The 10,494-nt window shown below is 34.7% G+C and overlaps 1 long non-coding RNA gene across 3 annotated transcripts; it reads left to right on the plus strand.

Moving 5' to 3' along the window:
• LOC145559682 (uncharacterized) lies at positions 1-4,687 on the plus strand. 3 transcript variants are annotated; one of them, XR_014092866.1, is made up of 4 exons: positions 1-138; positions 483-551; positions 4,022-4,097; positions 4,189-4,687. It is a non-coding gene; the product is annotated as an uncharacterized LOC145559682 (long non-coding RNA). The 3 variants fall into 3 exon arrangements; XR_014092865.1 differs by having other exon boundaries at positions 1-551; XR_014092867.1 differs by having other exon boundaries at positions 1-551; positions 4,040-4,097.
• Positions 4,688-10,494: the final 5,807 nt, after the last annotated feature.

Genomic DNA, 10,494 nt, shown 5'->3' on the forward strand with positions numbered 1-10,494 from the left:
TTCTGCTTTGTTCGTGAAGAAGGGAGCTTGAATGGGAACGGAAGCGATAAGGTTAACGGCTAGCAAAAGAGCAGCATTAAGTGTGTTCCTCGATCCTCCAACGCCTTCAGTTTTCAGTATCCTTTCATTCTTTGGCAGGTATCATTCTTTGTTCATTTATGTTTAGTCCATTTCTCAGGTTTTTTTGGGTGTTTAATCTGATGAATTTGAATTCTGGGATTTGGGGTTTTATTTATTTATGGGTACTGTTGGATTTCTATTTAGAGGGAAAAAAAGAATTTATTTGTGCAATTTGATCCAAAAGTGGTCATATGGGCGGTTGGGTGGTTGAGAATTGGGTGTAGCTAATTGTTACGACTTTGGGTGTGTGAGGGAGGTTGGGGTTTGGGAGGCTAATTATATTTATATTCTTTGTTTTCTGTTAAATTATTCTTGGTTTAAGATTTTACCTGAAATTTTGTTCTTTTATCTCTTATAATTAGATATATATGTTTGGGTTCCTTCCATTGAATGAACTTCTGAGCTTTTCCTACATTGATGCATCTAGCAAGGTAATGTGTATATATATATCATCGAATTTCAATTTTCTCTCTTAAACTCATATATATCTAGCAAGGTAATGTGTATTTATATGTCTTTAAAATTAATTGAGTCAATAAATCAGTATATTCAACTTTCTCTCTTAAGTTCAGTATGTTTTATCCTATAGACCGTAATGTAATAAATTATCGATAATTATATTTAATGGGATAGGTTGATTTTTTGTTTGGGTTAAAATATCCCTTCATTCTCTATTTTGATTGTCGGTTTGAATTTGTTTGTGACTTAGTATAGACATGATGGTACATAAAAGGTATTGAAGAATTTTCTTAACTTCAAACTGCTGCATCATGACACTTTGTAAGGGTAGAAGAAGAATTGAATTGATTGTTGTTCTTGTGAAGATTGTATACATTGTTTTTGCTTCTAATGCCTTGTATAGCTTTAGCCTTTAGATCGAGGACTTGGACTGGTTCAATAATATAAAATAAGAAACGGATTCTTGTTTTGTAACACCCTAGAAATTCCTTTCCTCTAAATACCCATTCTACTCTTTTAAAAATACAATTTAGGAATAACTAAGACATTACCGCTACCGTGAAAACAGCTAAGGCAATTATCAAAGATACACAGCGGAAGACTCAAATTTTAAAACGATTAAACAAGTCAACCCAAAGTCAACCAAACAAAAATAAAGTTTAAAAACCAAACGAAAATAAAGTTTAAAACCCAACGAACAAGTTAAATAAAATCAAACTACAACTTGGAACCATTAAAGGCCCTTATTCAAAAACCGTTCCCAAATCAAACCTTTATGTTAGTCCACACATTATATATCATAAATAAATAAATCATAAAACACATTGTAATCTAATGAAAACTAGTAGGATTCACTCTTCACTCATGCCCCATCATGATCATGCTTCAATACCTGAAAAGTTTATCTCTACTTGTTTCCACTACTCTCCATTAAAAATGGGTCATCATAGGGCCAAGATAAAGACATGGCAAAAAACACAAACACACACAATTAGCAAAGCTGAGTACATAAGTGTAAGATAGCCACACTAACATGCTTTCACCTATCAACACACACTTACCTCATTGCACATGTTCACAAACACACCAATCAACACAACACAATGACTAGACCCTAATTAATTCATTTTGCATTGATTACGCATCGAACGGGTTTCCACCTATTAACCTCCCCCAAATAAATTTGAGGTTAACTGGCACGGGAGCTAACCGTGCCAGCGACAAAACCACACAAAGGTGGCGGAATTCCTGCGCATAATAATAAATAATAAAAAAGGAATATACAGCGTCCTGTACTCCATTGGAAGTTATGGTTAAATATAAAACCCCATAACTCCCCCCATTGTTCATACTCAAGGTATATGCGTTCCAAGAGTTTTGGTGCGTAATCTCTTTCACTTTACGTTATTTACATATTATTAGACTTGGTGATGACTCTCAAAGCATAATAAATCAATCAACAATTATTATTCAATCAACACACATACCAATTTAATTCTTGAATAATTAGTGACCACATATTATTTATTGTTGAATCCTTTTTAATTCTACCTCAGTGTCAAAGACACCTTAAACGCATAAAGCGCCAAAATCCTATCCCTCGGTGTTAAAAACACCTTAAGTGCAAAAAGGCACCAACATACAATTTATTCCTTGTGTACATAGACACTTATATAGCTCATTCCTCATGCTTAAAGCATCAATAAAAATTATTTGAACCATAATAAAATTCCTTTTTAAGATTCCAAACATAATTAAACATGTAGTTTAATTAATCATGCCTTCTAACATGCCATAAATAAAATTGTGGTTCAAACGCAACATGCCCAAAATATAATCTTCCAATCTAAAACCATCACAAATAATTCATGCTTCACAATTCAATCACAAACACCATAAATTCACAATTCCATACATAAACCTTAGCATGATTCTACTTGTAATCAATTGAAATCAAACCTAGCATGATTCAACATCACCAAAATATGCTAAGTACGCGTACGTACCTCAATAACGCCCTTAAAGTGACCGAAAACACTAGAACAATTCCCGAATCAAGTCTCCTACATAAAGGGACAATAATATTAAATTAATTACCCCTGTATACATAATTTCCAGCAACTTAAACTCACTTTAAACCATTTTTAAAAAATCTGAAAATTATTTAAAAACCCCTAATTAAACTCCTTTTTAATAGGTTATCACACCCTTTTATTAAAATCACAATTATACTACTTTAAATAAAATTCCAGCATTTTAAATTAATCAAAAATCCTTTAAAACTTCATCAAAATACATCTTTATACTTAAATTATCCATATAAACATTAAATTATCTCTTACCCCTTTTAAACTCAAAGATAGAATTTAAAGCATAAAAAAAACTTCGTTAAAAATCAAAAACTGCTCGAAAATCGTATTTAGAGGCTGAATTTGGCCACGAGAGGGTGGTGCTAACTACCAAAGGTAGTGAGGCTTTCTTAAAACGTTGTTTACACTCGAAAAACACTACTTTTTTTTATCAAAATCAGAGGAGTTTAGAACCTGATCGGGATTAAAACGGGATTAATATTAACGAACGGAAATCTAATAATTAAAACATGAATTTACGTGTTCAAAATAATCTGGAATTAAGTTAAACTAATTAGTAGTTATAATCACCAAAATTTCAAAAAATCATTACTATAAAAGCCCTAAATCAATTGTTCATAAAAACCCAAAAAATCAAGTTTTTAATAATTTTAAAAGTCTAACTTATAATTTTATGAAATCTGAAAATAAAACACTTTATTATTTAAAATTTACAATCTTTAATCATCAAAACATAATTATGATACTAATCAAACATACTTTGAATAATTAAAACAAAAACCCATAAATAAAATCATCAAAATAGCTAGAATGAAAAGGGAAGAAGGAGGTGACCCGTGGTGGTGGTCGGCTGGTCGCCGGCAGCTGTTGGGCGGCGGGAGGTGGCTGGTGACGTGGCAGGTGTGAGGTGGCGGGTGACGTGGAGGAGCAAAGCTTCCAACTTCTCCTTGCATTGTGAGCAGTTCACGTGAAACAGGGGAAAAGAAAAGTAAGAACAAGAGAAAGAAAATAAGGAAGAAGGAAAAGAAAAAAAAAAAAAGCTTACCCCTTTGACTTTTGTGTGGCAAATTTGGGGATCAAAGGGATATTTATAGAATAGGGTAAATTATAATTATTTGGGCCTCATAAGAAAGGGTATGATGGGAAGAATAATTGGCCCAAATAAATAAGTAAATAAAATGATTAGCCTTATAGTGAAAATGGGCTACATTTAGATTAATTAGTTATTGACCCAAAACTTGTTTTATTTATATATTCCAATAATTAAAATAGTTTGACCCAAAATATATTTTATTATTAAATAAATAATATATATATATAATACATTAAAATACGGGGTATTACATGTTTAGAGGGCTTGACATTTTCAGCTTATATCTTTCCTCAAATCTGTATATCTATTGGGTGGTAGCGTTGGTGTAGGAGGAGGTTACTTTCTCTCCTCAATCCTTTGTTATCTCAAGTTACTTCTTTATATGGCTAATGAGGAGCTCACTTGCTCTGTTGTGTTGGATTTCAGGCTGAAAGAGGAGGAGATCTAGAAGAATATTGAGGTTCGTGAGTTTCTTAAAACTCAGAGGAGACTAAACACTTCTTCCAGCTTCTCTTTGCGTAGTTGGGCTACATCTGTTTTTCAATATTGGAATAGGTAAATGGTCTCTCCTAATCCTCAGAGGAGAATAAACGCTTCTTCCAGTTTCTCTTCGCGTAGTTGGACTGCATCTGTTTTTCAATATTGGAATAGGTAAATGGTCTCTCCTAATCCTCAAGCCTTACCATCATTTTCTAATTTTATAAGCCATTACCATTATTTAGGTAATTAGCATACTGTTTGTACTTCCATTTTTATGTTTAGTCTTGCAGTTAGATGAAGAGCTAACCGTTTTATTACATTGTGCAAGACATTATGAGTTGCCACCTTGAATCATCTTGTAAAAATTTACTTATTGTGAGGCAGTCTCATGTGAGATGTTGCCTACAGGAATCATGAAATCCAATGCATTCATCTGATTATGTTATGATAATCTCTATATTCGGTTTGCTTTTGTATGTGAGTTGGCTGTCAACATAAAATTGCTATTTGCTGATCAAGTGGAAATTGCAGCATAAATTTTGATGATATTGTGTAAATGTGTAATGAACTAGATATAGGAGGTAACAATTAGGATTGCACAATGAATCAGCTAAGTGCTTGAGGAAGAAGGCAGATAAGCTAAAAGAAATGTGAAAATCAGGATGTCTATATAAATAGAGGGTAGGAAGAGGGGATCACAAGAACAATTCAGAAGTTTAATATAGCTTTAATTAGCTTTGTTAGAGGATCAAGTCTCTTGAATACTTGGTATTTATTGTAATAAAATTCTCAACCAAATTCACCATTTTCATCTCTTCATCATTTTCTTAAACATGATGATTTATAACATGTTGTTGCAGGTGCGACCTGTGGTTGAAACAGGATATGAAACTTTGTTGCTTGTGAGGTTGCTGTTGGAAATCAAAATTCCTTCCCTTCGTAAATCTTCAGTGAGTACCAAGGATGCATATTATTCCAGCAATATCTTCATATCATATAACCTCAAGCCATTGAATGATATTTGCCTTTAACTTGGATGAAAGTATGAAATTGTACCTTTTTGCTGAAATTATATGACACTAATTTGATGATTGAATCAACTTTGGTTGCTAATGTGTTGCAGAATTCTTTAGTGTTGGGATGAAATTATGAAATTGCCCTGTATTTATGACCCTAATTTGATGATTGAATTGACTGTAATTCGGTTGATAATGTGCTGCAGAACTCTTTAATTTTGGGATTGAACTATGAAATTGCCCTAAATTTATGACCCTAATTTGATGAGTACATTGACTTTAAATTGGTTGCTAATGTGCTTTAGAACTCTTCGATGTTGGGATGGAACAATGAAATTGCCCTAAAATTGTGACCCTCATTTGATAATTGAACTAAATTTGGTTGTTAATGTGTTGCATAACCCTTTTAGTGTTAATATTGAACTCCATGAATTTAATTGCTCTTGAATATACTTACAAAGGAAAATTACAAACAAACTTTATTATATTGTATGTAAATTCTTTTACTATTTGTTTACCTTTTTAATTGTTGTAAAAAAAAAATTTAAAAGAGATCGCTTATTTCAGATTTCATAACTTCATATGCTATTAATTAATGTTTGAATTCATCCAGAATGTTCCGTTAGACTTTGCTAAAGCACACTTTGGTTTGTTTCCAAAATCAACCAATGTTGTGCATTTTTATGATACTCGGTTTGATGCTCAATTGAAAAATAAGAGACGCGATGACAAACTTATCCAATGTTTTATCAACAATCTTAATGTATTTGTGCTATTGGAAGAATAAGCCCAAAATATTTGGTAAAGTGAAATACATATGATATATAAAATTCTCAGCTTTGTATATGAGAAATAAGTTTTTAAGAATATTGATTTGTAAAAAATCCGTGCAAATGATTTAAAGTTTATTTCGCACGTTAGTGTAGTTAATAGATAAATCAAAAATAGAACTCCTTCATTTAATGAACAACAATATTGAATTTGGGCCTGCCACATTTTGCATTGGTTATACTAACATTTAAAATGTTTTTCAATAGGAAATTAACACATTCACTAAATTAAAGGATTGTTCTGTAATGTTGTCAAAACATTCAACTTGTAGATTCATAATTGATTTATTTATCTCGATAAACAAAATGTTGCGCTCGCATCGCGCGGGTGCGCCACAACTGGTTAAGATAAGATCCGAATTAAATCGGAATAAAACTCGATAGACAGCAGTTTTTGCGGTTTTTGTTTTTATCATAACTTTTGATCCAGTCGAAATAAAATAAATAAGATATAGTTTGAAATCTCTTGAAGTCTAATTTCTAACCCAATTAAAATCAGATTAAAATATTTTGTAGAATAAAAGATATTGCCAAAATAGTGAGACGTTGTCAGTTTTGGATAGAGTTTGATATTTTTATTCATATCTTTTCCGTTATAGCTCGGAATTGATATTATAATATATCATTGGAAATATAATTTCAAGGGCTATCCAACCATATAAAATTTGGATAAAAAATATGAGGCACAAAAATATTATTTGTCTATCTTTGAACGTCTTTCAATTCGGATAGAAATAGGACTTTAAAAGAGAGGAGTTTTATTCAATTCCAAACTCTTTAATATTATCTTTTCAAAAAGGATAATTAAGATATTTTATAAACTTATAGAAGCTTCCAATTAATCCTAATTGGTTTAGGGATGGGATTAAATCCTTTGGACCCTCCACATGATCATTGGGTCGTAAGTAAGGAGGGCTTAGGTTCGGTGTGGGCTCGGCTTAATATTTTGGCCATAACTTATTCGTTATAATTCGAATTTGGGCTTATAATATATCGTTGGAAAGCTCTTTTCAAGCCCCATCCAACTAATTAATCATTTTACCAATATTATGGACCAAAATAAACAGGACTAAACGTTTTTATAAAAAGGACACCAAATGAATGATTTTAAAGGATACAAAATGAATTATTTTGGGTTTAAAGGCACGAAAAGAGGAAAATAAGTTATGGTTTGGAAAAATGGGCTAGAACTTGGGTTGGTTTATGAAACGGAAATATGGATTTAAACACTCCAAGATTAAATACTCAACCCAACCAATAATGGCGGTGAAAGGTGTTCATCATCGGGTTTGGTTTTGGGGAGACATTTTTAGGTGTCTACGGTATGATAGACTCCTCTGGGGCGTCACATATACTACAGCTCTTCTTAGTTTTAATGTGGCGATAGAATAGTCTTTCTTTGACAGCGAGGAAGCCCTTACAAGCTCTCCACAGAAAATGTTGCAACTTTGGGTGACACTTCAAGGCCATTTGATCTTCCACACCTCCTTCATATCCGCCCCTTGCATTACAGCCGAGACTTTCTTACATGACCAATACCCCGACCACACAGAATAGGTCACATCTTTGGATGGCCTCCAATACACTTTATCAACGGGGCAGCATGGAGACAAAGGGATCCGAAGTATTCTTGCCACATCTGCACTGTTAAAAGTGTTTGAAATTATACTCGCATCCCACTTACCACAATTATGATCAATAAGGTCGCTTACTCTCAGCCCCATATCACTGTTAGCACTTGGAGATGGAACTATTGCCGAAGAGTTTCCATGTAGCCAAGCTTCATCCCACACATTTATAGCACTCCCATTACCCACTCTCCACTTAAGGCCCTCAAGTAACACACCCCGTGCACCCACATACTCCTCCAAGCATAGCTTGGGTCATAACCTCACGTAGCCTAAAGAACCTCACAATTCTTAAAATATCTCGCCTTTAGAATTGTGTGAATAAGTGTGCCCAGGCTTATGGTGAAGTCTCCACAATTGTTTTGCTAATAACGCTTGGTTAAACCATTTCAGATCTCTAAAGCCCAACCCTCCAAGAGCTTTGTGTTGACATAAGCTTTCCCATCATTGCCAATACATCTTCTTTGTAGTCTCCGTAGAACCCCACCAAAACCTCGCAAGCATGGAGTGGATATCATCAATAAATCCATCCGGAAGTTTAAAAATGCTCATCATATAGTTAGGAATCGCTTGAGCTACCGCTTTTTTAAGCACCTCTTTTCCCGGTCTCGAAAGCATCTTTTCCTTCCAACCCTGTTGTTTCTTCCATAATCTCTCCTTCAACCCCGCAACGCTTTTTTCGATCTTCCAATGATAGTGGGAAACCCAAGGTACTTTTCATGTCGTTCAACCTCCCTAACACCCAAAATTTGAATAATCTCTTGCCTTCGATTTTGGTCTACATTTTTGCTAAAAACAACTTAAGTTTTGCTTAAATTGACGTTCTGAACTGAAGCTCTCTCATATTTGCTGATTATATCAGCTATAACCGAGCATTCTTGCACACTTGCTTTAGCAAAAAGTATACTATTGTCTGCAAAGAAAAGGTGAGACACCCTGGGAGCATTCCTACAAATTTTGGCACCATGAATTTAGTTACCATTAGCCGCTTTTGAGATTAGCGTCAAAAAAGCAACCGCATATAACAGGAACAAGTACGGAGAAATAGGATCACCTTGGCGTAATCCTCTCGAGGGAGTCACAGACCCCGAGATATGCCCGTTTATCTTAAAAGCAAAAGAAATGCTCTTAAGACAACACATAATTCGATGAATCCACATATTCGAAAACCCCAGTTTTATCATCACCTATTCCAAAATCACCCATTCCACCCTATCATACGCTTTGCTCATATCAAGTTTTAGTGCAACATTGACATCCTTCCCTTCACCACCTCTCTTCATAGCATGAAAAATTTCAAAGGCAACAATGGAATTATCAGTTATGAGCCTCTGCGGAACAAAAGCACTCTGATTCGGAGATATAATATCGCCAAGAAATTTTTTCAATTTATTTGCCAACACCTTAGAGATGATTTTATAAATAACATTGCAACAACTTATAGGTCTGAATTCCGAAATTAATGTTGGCTTGTCACATTTCGGAATAAGAACAATACAAGAGTTATTTATTTCCGCCAAATCCACATTCCCATTCCACCATTTTTGAAAATAAGAAATAATATCACATCCAACAATATGCCAAAATTTCTGAAAAAAAATAAAGCATGCATACAGTCAAGGCCCGGAGCCTTATTAGGGTGCATTTGAAACAAAGCCTGTCTAAATTCTTCCCCCGTTGGTTCTCTATCTAGGAATGAATTTATCTCATCTGTCACTAAAGTGTCCAGGCCTTCCATTGCATCTTGAAACCCAGTTGGAGAACTAGTGGCAAAGAGTTTAGCAAAATATGCGGCTATCAGTTTCTTGATGTCAACTATTTTATTTTTCCACACCCCATTGTCACCAAAGAGCCCAACAATCCGATTTTTTGTCTTCCGTTGACTCGCCTTGTGATGAAAATATTTTGTATTTTTGTCCCCATCATGTAACTCATTTTCCCGGGCACGAGCAAACCAATACGACTCCTCCATTAAATAAAGAGAATCAAGTTCAGTCGAAATGGTGTGACATTGCTCCAGTTTTATACCATCCATGGCGCCCTCCTTTAACGCCTTTTTGGCTTTCTTGATTTTCTTTTTGATGTCACCGAAGGTTAAGGCAGCCCAGCTAGCAACACATTCACCACAAACAACAATTTTTTGTCTAATACCGATCCCGGCCGCACTCACCCATGCATCACTCATAACCCCACTACACCCCTCATTAGACAACCAGAAATGTTCGAACTTGAATCCTGAATCCCCCCAATCATCTTGTCTTCTAGTTTCAGTTGACAAAATTATCGGAGCATGATTTGGTTTCAATATAGATAATGTCGAACCTCACGATCCGGGAACAAAGAACACCACCCTTCATCAGCTAGGAACTGATCCAACCTTTCTCTGACAAAATTTGCCATGGAATTCCCCCTTTCCCAAGTGAACGTACAACCCCTATATCCAAGATCTTTCATAGCACAACTATCAATTGCCCCTCGGAAAGCATCCATGAGCCTCTCGCTTCTTGGGACCCCTCCTTCTTTTTAGATAGGCTCAATATTTCTTAAAATCACCAAAAATCACACAAGGGAGATCATCAAGCCCTTTGAGTTGTGTCATAAGCGACCAAGTTTGACATTTATTAGCTTGTTCCAGCCACCTATAAATTCCAACAGCTTTCCAAACAGGAACATTATTATCATCCAACACATGAGCACAAATATGATGAATAGAGTAAGACACTATTCGCATATTAATATCCCTCCACCACATTCCCAAACCACCGGATCTACCATTAC

This window comes from Chenopodium album, chromosome 9 (genome assembly GCF_948465745.1).
Source record: "Chenopodium album chromosome 9, dcCheAlbu1.1, whole genome shotgun sequence".
NCBI classification, from domain to species: domain Eukaryota; kingdom Viridiplantae; phylum Streptophyta; class Magnoliopsida; order Caryophyllales; family Amaranthaceae; genus Chenopodium; species Chenopodium album.